Source organism: Molossus molossus, unplaced genomic scaffold (genome assembly GCF_014108415.1).
Source record: "Molossus molossus isolate mMolMol1 unplaced genomic scaffold, mMolMol1.p scaffold_m16_p_4, whole genome shotgun sequence".
NCBI classification, from domain to species: domain Eukaryota; kingdom Metazoa; phylum Chordata; class Mammalia; order Chiroptera; family Molossidae; genus Molossus; species Molossus molossus.
This window is the reverse complement of record NW_023425377.1, coordinates 79,964,431-79,976,909: the sequence shown is the minus strand read 5'-3', so window position 1 is coordinate 79,976,909 and position 12,479 is coordinate 79,964,431.

The window sequence follows — 12,479 nt, the reverse complement described above, 5'->3', positions numbered from 1 at the left end:
AACCAACCAGGGCAGGTCCAACATATTTTTTTTTTTATGAATTATTTATTTATTTATTTTTGATACAGATATTTTACCTTTTTACCCCATTGTCACCCCCCACCCCACCCCACCTCCGCCCCGGCCCCGGCTTAGTTGTCCATGTCCATTGGTCATGCATACATGCATATAAGTTCTGTGGTTTATCTCTTACCACCCCCTCACCCCCTCTTCTGAGGGATGTCAGTCTGTGCCCTACTTCCATGTTTCTGGGTCTACTGTATTCCTCAGACTGTTATATTCATTATATTCCGTATATAAGTGAGATCATGTGGTATTTGTCTTTTTCTGCTTGGCTTCTTTCACTTAGGATAATACTTTCCAGGTCCCTCCATGTCGTCTCAAAGGATAAGAGATCTTTCTTTCTTACCGCTGCATAGTACTCCATTGTGTATATGTACCACAGCTTTTTTATCCATTCGTCTACTGGTGGACACTTGGGCTGTTTCCAGGCCTTAGCTATTGTAAATAGTGCTGCTATGAACATGGGGGTACATATATTCTTCCTGATTGGTGTTTCAGGCTTCTTAGGGTATATTCCCAGCAGTGGGATCACTGGGTCAAATGGAAGTTCAATTTTTAATTTTTTGAGGTAGCACCATATTGTTTTCCATAGTGGCTGCACCAGTCTACATTCCCACCAGCAGTGTATTAGAGTCCCCTTTTCTCCACACCCTCGCCAACACTTGTTTGATGATTTGTTGATGGCGGCCATTCTGACAGGTGTGAGGTGATACCTCATTGTTGTTTTAATTTGCATCTCTCTGATGATTAGTGATGTTGAGCATTTCTTCATATGTCTCTTGGCCATTTGTATGTCCTGTTTGGAGAGGTGTCTATTCAGCTCCTCTGCCCATTTTTTAATTGGGTTCTTTGTCTTCCTTTTGTTGAGTTGTAGGAGCACTCTATATATATTGGAAATTAACCCCTTATCTGATACATCGTTGGCAATGATGTTCTCCCATACAGTGGGTTGCCTTTCCATTTTGATGATTGTTTCTTTTGCTGTGCAGAAGCTTTTTAGTTTGATGTAGTCCCATGTGTCCATTTTCTCCTTTATTTCTGTTGCCTTAGGTGATGTATCAGTGAAAATTCTGCTCCGTATGATGTCCGAAATTTTGTTGCCTACATTTTCTTCTAGGATTTTTATGGATTCACGGGTCACATTTAAGTCTTTTATCCATTTTGAGTTTATTTTTGTGTATGGTGTAAGTTGATGGTCTAGTTTCATTTTTTTGCATGTAGCTGTCCAATTTTCCCAACACCATTTATTAAAGAGGCTGTCTTTACTCCACTGTATGCTCTTGCCACCTTTGTCAAATATTAATTGAGCGTATTGCCTTGGGTCCATTTCTGGGTTTTCAGTTCTGTTCCACTGGTCTATATGCCTGTTGTTGTGCTAGTACCAGGCTGTTTTGGTTACAGTCGCTTTGTAGTATAACCTGATATCTGGTATTGTGATCCCACCTACTTTGTTCTTTTTTTTTTCAAGATTGCTGTGGCTATTCGGGGTCTTTTTTGGTTCCATATGAACTTTTGAAGTATTTGTTCTAGTTCTATGAAATATGTCGTTGGTATTTTGATGGGGATTGCATTGAATCTATAGATTGCTTTGGGTAGTATGGCAGGTCCAACATATTTTAATGGAATCATTTTGTTATTGTGTCAGTGCTGCCAATAGGTCAAGTCAGATGAAGACTGCAAATTGACTATTGATATATTTTAGATGGGGAGAAGGGAATATTGGGGGGGGGGAGCTTATTTATTTCCCTATAAAAGTAACCCAACTTATGAAGGAGAGGACTGTATTCATTTGCTAACTAAAATCTTATTGTCAGCCTACCATGAGCCAGACATGGGGAGAGATGTGAAGAATAATGTGGAGAATGCTACAGTGTGGATGAAACTTGAGGACATTATGCTCAGTGAAATAAGCCAGACACAGAAGGTCAAGTATTGTATGATTCCACTCACAGAGGAGTCAGATCCATAGAGACAGAAAGTAGATACTGAGTGCCAGGCACTGGGAGAGGGCAAGGAGGGTTAATGTTTAATGAGGACAGAATCTCAGTTTGGAATGATGAGATGGTGGAGATGGTTGCACGACATCATGATGCTTAGTGCCACTGAGCTGTATGCTTAAAAATGACTAAAATGACCCTGGCCGGTTTGGCTTAGCGGTTAGAGCGTTGCCTGTGGTCTGGAGAGACCCAGGTTTGGTTCCTGCTAAGGGCATGTACCTTGGTTGCGGTTTGTCCTTGGCCCTGGTTGGGTTGTGTGGGTGGCAGCCACTGGATGTGTCCCTTTCATGCTGATGTTTCTCTCTCTCTCTCTCTCTCCCTCCCACTCTATCTAAACAAAAAAATGTTTTTAAAAAATGGCTAAAATATTCACTTTTTTTTTTTTATCTTCACCTGAGGACATTTTTGCATTTATCTTTCAGATAGAGCAGGAGGGAGAGAGGGAGGAAGAGAGAGAGAAAAACATCAATATGAAAGAGACACACTGAGTGGTTGCCACCCACATGACCCCAACAGTGGCCAGGGACAAACTGAAACTGAGGTACAGACCCTTAGCGGGAACTGAACCCGGGACTCTCTGGTCCGCAGGCCGATGCTCTAACTGCTGAGCCAAACTGGCCAGGGCAAATGGTCAATTTTTTATTGTTGTTAATCCTCACTCGAGGATAGTTTCCCATTGATTAAAAAAACAGTTTTCTTTTCTTTATTGGTTTTAGAGAGAGAGGGATAAAGAGATAGAGACATCGATGAGAGAGAACATTGATTGGCCACCCCCTGCATGCCCCCGCTGGGGATTGGGCCCACCACCTGGGCATGTGCCCTGACTGAGAATCGAACTGGCGATCTCTTGGCGCATGTGTTGACACTCAACCACTGAGCAACACCATTGATTTTTAAGAGGGAGTGGAAGGAAGGGAAGGAGGGGGAGAAGGAGGAAGGGAAAGAGAGAGAAACATTGATGGATCGAACCTGCAACCCAGGTACGTGCCCTTGACCAGAATTGAACCCTCGACCCATTGGTCCATAGGACAATGGTCTAACTGCTGAGCCAAACCAGCCAGGGCTAAAATGGTCAATTTAATGTTACTATTTTACCACAGTTTTAAAACTTATTTGCACTGAATAGTTTCCTTCTTCACCACACCCCAAACTGGAGATTCCCATTGGCATTGACTTGGCACCAACAACAATTGGTTGACAATAGTTAAAGCCAGACTCAATACTACTATATTAAAGTCCTGTTTCTATTACAAAATAATTAATAAAATGGGGTAAAACAAACAAACAAACAATAAAAACCCCAAAGTCCATGCCCTCACAGTTCACAGTCTAGGGGGAGAGATGAATATTGATGAAATAATAACATACTGCAGTAGGCAGACTTCTAAGATGATTTCAAATGACCCCACATCCTTGTGTTCATGCTCTGGTGTGATTCCCTCTCCTGGAGTGTGGGCTGCACCTGGTGACTGAATTCTAACTAACAGAATATGGCAAAGTAATGGGATGTCTTGATTTCTGTTTTGCTGGCACAACTCTCTCTATTGCCTTTTCAGCTTCCATGCTTTGATGAAACAAGCTGAGGTGTTAGAGAGGCCCACGTGTCAAGGAACTAAGAGTGACCTCCCATCAACAGTCAGCAAAAGACTGAGACCTTTGGTACAAAAGCCTGTAAGCAGCTGAATCCTGCGAACAACCCTATAAGTGATCTTGGAAGGGATCCAGCTCCAGTTGGGCCTTCAGATGACTGCTGCCCAGTGGACCTTGACTGCAGCCTTTGAGAGATCTGGAAGCTGGGGATTCAGCTAAGTGCATCTGGATTCTGACCAACAGAAACTGGAAATGATAAATGTCCCTGGAAGCCACTCAGTTTTGAGATAATTTGTTATGAAGCAAAAGATAAATAATACACATACATGAAAGAAAAAACTATAGGTTGTACTAAGTGCCATAAAAAAAAACCCAAAAAAACCAAAACTGAGAGCCCTGGCTGGTTTGGTTCAGCGGTTAGAGTATCAGCCCATGGACCAATGAGTTGCAGGTTCGATTCCAGTCAAGGGCACGTACCTCAGTTTTGGTCCATTCTGGCCCTGGTTGGGGTCATGTGGGAGGCAACTAGTCGATGTGTCCCTCTCATGTCAGTGTTTCTCTCACTCTCCCTTCCTCCACTCTATCTAAAGATAAATGGAAAAATATCCTTGAGTGAGGGTTTTTAAAAAATTAATAAAAAAAAAGAAGAAAGAGGGTTCTTCTATGTGGGAATTAATCAAGTAAAGAGGTGTAAGAAGCAGGGGGTGCAGAGAGGATACTTGATGCAAAAGTAGAAGAGTCTGTAGTGTCTGAGGCACTGAAAATTCGACTGCCTGAATATTAATGAGCAATGGGAGATGAGAGATTAAAGACTGTCCTATAGACTATGCCAATGAATTTAGATCTTACCATAAATGCAAGGTGATTCATTAAAGACTTTTAAACAGATAAGGGTTGTGATCCAATTTATGTTTTAAGGTTATTCTGACTCCTGTGTAAAGAAAGACTGAATTGTAGGGGAGCCAGAGTGGAAACAGGAAGACCCTTTAAGAATCACTTGGGCAAGAATGGAAGCTAGGTTGTTTGTTTGTTTATTTATTGTTAATCCTCACATTAATTTTTAAAGAGTGGAAGGAGGGAAGGGGAGAGAGAGAGGGAGAGAGAGAGAGAGAGAGAGCGAGAGAGAGAGAGAGAGAGAGAGAGAGAAATGAGAGATGAAAGATGCACACACTGACCGGGGCTGGGGATTGAACATGCAATCCAGGTACGTGGCCCTTGACTGGAAATTGAATCAGAGACCCTCCTTTCTGCAGGCTGATACTCTAACCACTGAGCAACACCAGCCAAGGCAAAAATGGAAGCTAGTTTAGATGAAGGCATTAGGGTGTGTGGATGAATTTGAGAAATACCTTGGAGATTGAATTGACAAGACTTGGCATTGGTTTGCCTGGGTGGGTTGCAGGGGGACGAGGTGTCAGGGATGACTGCTGGTGTTGTTCCCTAAAATAGGAAAGACTGGAGGAGGTGCAGAGATTGGAGGTGTCAAAAGACTGAGTATGACTTTGCAGAGGTAGAGTATGAGACGTTTGTGAGTTTTTAATATTGAATGCCATTTTCTGCCAGCTTTATAATAGGCGGTAGCTATTTTTATTATTAAACACAAAGAGCCTTGACTTTTTTTCTGGTTTCCATAATTCACAACAACAAAAACAATAGCTTGTAATAATAGCACACCAGGTAATGCTCACAGGGTAAATCCTTCTTACTGAAGAATTCAGGACGTGCAAAATTTATTCATGGTTAGAGAATGAGGCTGCTCAGAGAGGAAGCTGCATAAACACTGGGTTTTTATTCATTAGAGACATATTTTTGAAAGAGACCTAGGCCCCATAACTTATGCATGAGCAAGTATGATAGAAAAAATATCGGCAAATTTGACTGTATTGAATATTTCAAAAATCGTTCATAGTGAAAGACACAATCAACGGACTTAAGAGACAACCTGGGCGGGTAGCTCAGCTGGTTAGAGCATTGCCCTGACACACCGAAGTTGTGGATTCAATCTCTGGTCAGGGCATGTACAGAAGCAACCAATTAATGCACAACTAAGTGGAATAACAAATCGTTTCTCTCCCCACCCCACCCCTCTCCTTCCTTTCTCTCTCTCTCAAAATCAATTAAAAAGAGAGAGAGAGAGCAAGAGAGAGAGAGAGAGAGAGAGATAGCTCAGCCAATGTGGCTCAGTGGTTGAACATCGACCCATGCACCAAGAGGTTCGATTCCAGGTTGTGGGCCCGATCCCCAATGAGGGGCATGCAGGAGTTGGCCAACTGATGTTTTCTCTCATTGATGTTTCTATCTCTCTCTCCCTCTCCCTTCCTCTCTAAAATCAATAAAGAAAAAAAAAAAAGAGAGAGAGAGAGAGAGAGACAAGTGGCAGACTAGGGGGAAATGTTAATAGATGACACAGAGCACTTGATAGAGAACAAACATCCTAAAAGAAAAATGAACAGACAATTCACAGGAGTAAATGCATAGAAGACAAGATGCTTGATCCATACAGATAAACATGAAAATATGAAATAAAACCATATTAACAGCTTTATTGAGGTATCATTGACATACAATAGACTACACATATATAAAGTATACAATTTGAAAAGTGTTGACATATCTGTGAAATCATCCTCATGGTCAAGATAGTGCAATAACCTGCACGCTCCAAAATTTCCTTCTGCCTCTTGTTACCCTAACTCCCAAGCAGCTACCATTCTGCCATGATTGCTCATTTGAGTAGTTTCTGGTGTTGGCTGTTGCTAATAGCACTACTCTGAATATTCCTCTGCCTGCCTTTGGGTGGCTGTTCACACACGTTGCTGTTAGGCACACATCTGCAGGTAGAATTGTATCTCCAGAGGTCCTAGGGTATGCCAATGCTCAGCATTAGAACTCAATGCACAAGCTGGCTTTTCCCTTTAGGTGCACAAAAGAATGAACATAGCAGGTCTGAGATCTCTTGGAAAGGCTGGCTTGCAAGGCTGGCCCATACCAGCGTCTGGAACTGGATTCTGGGGGTTTTCTATCCCTAAACTGTCTGTGCAAACATATGGTTCACGCTGAGCACCTGCTCTCCTCCTGGAGTCTGGGATCTCCTACATGCCCTGAAAAGGGGCCCGCATGATTGGCCCCCAGTGAGAACCTTGGTATGCTCTCTATGAGCCCACTCGGGACCATACCTCCCATGCACTGTCACATCTCATTTGGGGACAATTAAGCCCTGGTAACTCCACTGGGAAAGGACTCTGGAAGCTTGCACCTGGTCTCTGGTCCTGCCCCACACATCTTTTCCTTCAGCTCATTTTGTTCTGTCCTATCTCTGTATAAACCATGGCTGAGAGGACAACCATCTGCTGAGTCCTGGGGTTCTCCTGGTGAATTCCTGCACCTGGGGGTGGTCCTGGTGACCCTGATGCACTTTTGTAATGAACATCACTTGCTTTTTATTTTAGCCTTTCTGGTGTAGTCGTCTCATGTATTTTTTTTTTTTTAAATCCTCACCCGAGGATATTTTTCCATTGATTTTCAGATAGAGCAAGAGGGAGGGAGAGGGAGGGGCGGGGGAGAGAGAGAGAGAGAGAGAGAGAGAGAGAAACATAGATGTGAGAGAGACACATCAACTGATTGCCTTCCACACAACCCTCGAATCACAACCAAGGTAAGTTTCCTTGACTGGAATTGAACCCGTGACTCTTTGGTCTGTGGGCTGACACTAAAACCACTGAACAAAATTGGCCAGGGCTCGCATTATGGCTTTAATTAGTGTCCCCCTGATGTCTAGTAAAATTGAGCCCCTTTTCACATGTTCACTGGCCATTTGCACATCCTGTGTTTTACAAATGCCTGAGTGTTTTTCCCATTTAAAAAACTGGATCATGCCCTGGCTGGTTTTGCTCAGCGGTTAGAGCATCGGCCCACGGACCAGAGTCCCAGATTCGGTTCCCACTAAGGCAATGGTTCTCAACCTTCCTAATGCCACGACCCTTTTATACAGTTCCTCATGTTGTGGTGACCCCCCAACCATAAAATTATTTTTGTTGCTATTTCATAACTGTAATTTTGCTACTGTTATGAATTGCCATTGGAACTATGTGTTTTCCAATGGTCTTAGGCAACCCTGTGAAAGGGTCGTTCAACCTCCAAAGGGGTCATGACCCACAGGTTGAGAATCGCTGTGCTAAGAGCAGTACCTCAGTTGCAGTTTGTCCCTGACCTTGGTTGGGGCCGTGTGGGTGGCAACCAGTCGATGTGTCTCTCTAACATCGATGTTTCTCTCTCTCTCTTTCTCCCGCCCTGCCTGAAGATAAATGCAAAAACAAACAAACAAAAAAACCTGGATCACCCAGCTAGTGTGTCTCAGTGGATTGAGCGTCGATCTGTGGACTGAGAGGTCCCGGTTTGATTCCCAGTCAGGCCACATGCCTGGGTTGCAGGCTCGATGTCCAGTACGGGGTGTGCCAGAGGCAGCCAATGGATGTTCCTCTCTTACATTGATGTTTCTATCTCTCTCTCTCCCTTTTCTCTATAAAAAAATAAATCAAAAACGTATTAAATAAAAAGCTGGGTCATTTCTTTGTCTCATTGATTTATAGAAGTAATTTATACTTTTGTCATATATCTATATCTATATATAGATATCTTCACCCACTCAATGGCTCACCTTTTCCCTCACTTTTTAAAAGTTGGATTTATTGGGGTGACATTGGTTAATAAAATTATTAAGGTTTCAGGTATACAATTCTACAATACATCATCTATATATTGTATTGTGTGTTTATCACCCCAAGACTAGTTTTCTCCCATCACCATTTATCCCCCCTTTACCCTCTTCTACCTCCCCCAAGCCCTCTTTCCCTCACTATTAATGCAGTTCAATTTGCTGATTTTTAAAAAATTATGGTTAGAGCTTGTATTAGTCAGGGTCTCCAGAGAAACAGAACTAATAGGGGAAATAGATAACAGATAGATTTATTTTAAGGAACTGGTTCATGTGGTCATGGGGGCTGAGAAGTCTGAAGTATGCGGGACAGGCTGGCAGGCGGAAGATCCAGGGAAGAGTTGATGTTGCAGCTCAAGGCTTAATGCAGAATTCTTTCTTTGGGGGGACCTCAGTCTTTTCTCTCAAGACCTTCAACTGATTAGATGCAGCCCACCTACTTTATAGAGGCCAATTTGCTCTACTCACAATCAACTGGTTTTATTTTTAATCTTCACCCGAGGACATTTTTTCCATTTTTGTTCAGATACAGTAGGAGGAAGAGAGAGGAAGAGAGAAAGAGAAACATCGACATGAAAGGGACACACTGAGTGGCTGCCTCCCGCACAACCCCAGCTGGGGCTGGGGACAAACTGCAACTGAGATACGTGCCCTTAGCGGGAACCGAACCCGGGTCTCTCTGGACTGCAGGCCGATGCTCTAACTGCTGAGCCAAGCCGGCCAGGGCAGTCAACTGTCTTTTTAAAAATATATTTTAATTGATTTTTTAGAGAGAGTTGGGAGAGAGATAGAAACATCAGTGAGAGAGAAACATCTATCAGCTTTCCCCCTACTGGGGATTGAGCCCAAAACCTGGGAATGTGCTCTGACCAGAATCAAACCAGTGACCTTTTGGTGCATGGAACAATGCTCAATCCACTAAGCCACACCAGCCAGGCCAAAGTCAACTGATTTAAATGTCAATTTTATCTAAAAAACAGCCCTGGCCGGTTTGGCTCAGTGGTTAGAGTGTTGGCCTGCGGTTGGAGAGACCCGGGTTTGGTTCCCACTAAGAGCACGTACCTTGGTTGCAGTTTGTCCCCGGCCCTGGTTGGGTCGTGTGGGTGGTAACCACTCGATGTGTCTCTCTCACATAGATGTTTCTCTTTCTCTCTCTCTCTCTCTCTCTCTCTCTCTCTCTCTCTCTCTCCTCCTCCTCCCTCCCTCCCTCCCTCCTACTCTATCTGAACAAAATATCAAAAAATGTCCTCAGGTGAGGATAAAAAACAAAACAAAAACACCTTTCTGGCAATATCTAGACTGGTATTTGACCAAATATCTGGATAATGTAACCTAGCCAAGTGGACATATAAAATCACAGTGCTTTGTGGTCTCTTTAAGAAAGTTTGCCTACCCAAATAATTTTATATTTTCTTCTACAATCTTTATAGCTTTACCTTTCATAGATTCCCTTTGTATATATTTCAGAAACAGGCAAGGCTATCTCATGGTTTGAACGTTGGGCAGCATTACCCTTTGGGATGGTAATAACTGGAGGGGGCATAACAGGAGCCTGGTCAGGTTCTGTTCTTGGTTTTGTTGCCAATGACGTGGGTGTGTTCCCTTTGTGGAAATTCATCAAGCTGTTTGCTTATAATGTGTGCACTTTCGTGTATGTATGTTACACTTTGATATATTTAAGAAGCACAATAATGAGAGAGAGAATATAGAATGGATTCCCCCCAGTCTACCAGAGCTTACAAACACCTGGGGACAGCTATGAGCGGAGCAGAACTTGTGGTTTTCACCCTCCAACCTCACCACTGAAAGGATTCATATTTGACCCTGTAATGCATCAGGCAACTCAGAATGGTGGCCTCATCACAGCACAGAACCTAGCACGTCCCTGGTTGGGAGGACTTAATACATCTGAAAGGAAAATCACAATGTTACTCTCTAGAAACAAACCATTTTTAGGCCCACCCAAACCTAGATAGTTTCATGATTAGATGTGGCGTCTTACTTTCTAGTCCTGATGCTGTGTGCCCCACCAGAGTTGGAGGCAGCAGGGTTGCTGTGGGGCTGGCACGCCACCTGGTGGCCTCAGCTTATCTATGAGGGTCACGTTCAGAATGCTCCATCATTTCTCCGACTTTGAAATGATCAGTTTGCAAGAGGGAGTGGGGTGGGGAAGCAGTTAATTTTGGATTTCAAGTTACCCAGGTTGGAGTAAAATCTTCGCCACAAAGATACAAGGGCACTCTAGAGCCAGTGTACAAATCATTTTTGCTGGTGGCAAAATGATTTGGGACGTTTGACACGTTTGGGCCTGTGTGCTGCTAGTACCAGAGGGTGGGGTTCTCAGTCTTGGCACGGCTGACACTAGGGCTGGGTCATCTCTGTGGGGGCCAACCTGGGCACTGTGGGGTACTGAGCAGCATCCCTGGTCCCCATCCACACAAGTCAGGAGCACCCCAGTTGTGACAACCACAGATGTCCTCAGACATGGCCTAGTGTCCCCAGGGGAGCAAAATTGCCCCCAGTTGAGAATCCTGCTTCTGTGAGTTTCTCATTGCTTCCTGGGACTTAATTTGGGTGAGGTTTTTCCGTCCGGCCTGCAGGAATAACATGCTAAATGTGTGGAGATGGGAAGGAACAGAGCCTTCAACTCCATCCACATTAGCACTCCCTGACTTAGACATCTTAGATTTATCCTACTCCTGGAAGCCTTTTCCAAGTCACGATCTATGCCAAATCCATTATTTAATTGCCTTATTTTTTTGTGCTCAATGCGCCTGACAGGAATATTCAGAAACATCCTATTTCTAACTCGTGTGGGATGGAGCAGTAATTATCATGACACACTTCTCAAGTCATACAGAAGCCACTGGCTTCTGGGTTGAAATGTTGACAGTTCTTCCCCCCTTCTCCACTTAGTGGTTCCAAACCAGAAAGTTTCTGGGTCTTTTCTGAACAGTTAGGCTGTTTGGTATAAATTTGGAAGCAGCTGTGCAGGGCCTCCCAGTGATGGACACATAAGGGGAGGGAAGGAATGGAGACCCATCTGGGAAGACCTAAGGCACATGTAGATGCTTCTGGAATGTGTAGCTTATTTTCAAGTTCCCACCAGTGTTTCTCAAAGTGGGGTTCTCCAAATATGTGGGTCAGAATCACCTGGCTGTCAATTTAAAATGCAGAACCTATAGAGTTCTGGCTAAAAAAACTCAGAATGCATAGACCCAAACCAATAATTCTCCAACATTGGTGGGCATCAGAATTATCAGTGTGTTAAAACACAGATGACTGGGACCCACCCTGTTTCTGACCCAGTAAGTCTGGGGATGGGAGGCCAAGAAATTGCATTTCTACCAAGCTCTCAGCTGCTGCATGTTATCACGTTAATGTGAATGTGTCTCCCCTCACACTGCTCATTGGGGCCAGATCATCCTCTGTGAGGACTGTCCTGGGTACTGTGGGGTGTTGAGCAACATCCCTGGCCTCTACCCACTTGATGCCAGAAGCACCCCTAGTTGTGACCCCTGAAGACCCTTAAGACTGGCACAGGCCTCTCTCTTGCCCCTTCCCCATTCACTGTTCATACCAGAGTGGTTCCTGAGGCTGCTGACTCCCAGTCCACATTTTCTGCTTGTGGGAGAATGGAACACTGCTGAGCCTGAAGATCTTGTTTCTTCATCTGTGGATGGAGCAGACAGTGCTCACACAGAGGTGGGTCCTGTCAGCCACTCATAGCAAACAGGCCATGCAACTGGAGGTCACGCTGCCCCAAGTTTATATTCAAGGGCTGGATGAGCTCAGGAGAGTCGAAGCTCAGTTTCTTCACCTGTGAAATGGGTATGATGGTGCCCACCATAGCATGTTGTAAATGAGAACCAAGAGAGTGCTTTCTATACCCACAAAGGTTGGGGGACGAAACCCTAGGTTTGGGGCCAAGACAAGCCCAGAAGTTTTCCAGGCTCCTTCCTGCCTAGGACCACGTCTCTTCCCTGGAACAGTTATGAAAAGAAGGGTCTTTGGGTTATGGAACGGCAAATTTATGTGCTGTGAGAACATACTAGAAAAGCAATGAACAATAACCTTACTGCTCTGTCCCTGAGAACCCTGAGGTCACCATTTCC